The 1,208-nt window shown below is 42.5% G+C and overlaps 1 long non-coding RNA gene across 1 annotated transcript; it reads right to left on the minus strand.

The window, feature by feature from the left end:
* Positions 1–256: 256 nt before the first annotated feature.
* Positions 257–1,208, minus strand: LOC142717307 (uncharacterized). Its single transcript, XR_012871796.1, has 2 exons — positions 637–1,208; positions 257–302 (listed from the first exon to the last, which is right to left on the minus strand). It is a non-coding gene; the product is annotated as an uncharacterized LOC142717307 (long non-coding RNA).

Consider the following 1,208-nt stretch of genomic DNA (forward strand, 5'->3'; position numbering starts at 1 on the left):
TACGGCCTGAAAAACGTGTGAACATACCCTTATAGATACTTATGATTCTGTTAGTTCAAGTCATTAGCCACGTGGAGGGTTGTCTCCGTTTTTGATGTCGCTGCCATTTCTAGGACTTTGTGGCCTGGCAAAGGAGGAGTATCAAATTTTAATAGGAAATGACCTGTGTCCTGCCCCCACTTCACGCACCCCCGGGGTCTATGTGGAGCTCGACAGGCAGCTAAACACCTTCCTACTAGCCAATAAATGAGACTGGTTGAAAGTCTGTAGCTTTATTAACTGGTCGTAGGATTAGGGTAAAACTGAGGAACAAACAAGAATATACATGCCATTAGATTACAGCAATACATAAGAACAAGGCACATTGAATAAATGTACTACATATACAGGTAACAGGCTGATATATATTAAGCCTATATACAAATAAACAGTAGAAATAACAGTTATAGTACAGTATGAACAGTGTATGGCAGTACAAATACAGTATAGGACCATACATGGCTGACCATGAGGCTAGGCCGAGCTTCACAACTACACCAACTGATATATTACAGTCCCATGTAACAGAGTGAATACTGTCCTAACAGTATCCTGTGGCTGCTGATAGCCAGTAATATAAACCATCTATCTGCTTACCGACTATACTTGGACGAGAGGGATGGAATGAATCAAAATGGTCTTCTCTCAGAGCAGATATAGAAGAGACTGCCCTTCTTCTTCCCAGAATGCTTTTCACCTTCTCATGGGTGGGGAAAACAAGAAATTACACAAAGGAGGAAATTATTAACACTGGCCACTAGATGGCACCTGGAGCACTAATTACTTGCATAGAAAATAACGTCACAAATCTCAGTCTATAACATTACGCCTATGAGCAGCACACTCCCCGTCTGGCGTCAATCGATGCCACCATCAGAGTCCCCAGATGAAAACAGTAAAATAAGTTCTGTTACTGGTCTGAGAAATAGTTTGGTCTCCTTCTGATTATGAACCTTGACCTCAACTTTCCGGACGTTCCCATCCTCTCCCGGGAATGTTTTAGTAACGAGACCTAGAGGCCACTCATTCCTATGTGCTTGGCAGTCTTTCCTAAGCACGACATCACCAGTTCTGATGTTGGGTTTGGTGTTCTGCCATTTATTCCTTGGTTGTAGCGTGGAGATGTATTGCTTTTTCCACCTATCCCAAAAGGTATTGGCAAGGCTTTG

The sequence above is a fragment of the Rhinoderma darwinii genome, chromosome 1, assembly GCF_050947455.1.
Source record: "Rhinoderma darwinii isolate aRhiDar2 chromosome 1, aRhiDar2.hap1, whole genome shotgun sequence".
In the NCBI taxonomy this organism is placed as follows: Eukaryota; Metazoa; Chordata; class Amphibia; order Anura; family Rhinodermatidae; genus Rhinoderma; species Rhinoderma darwinii.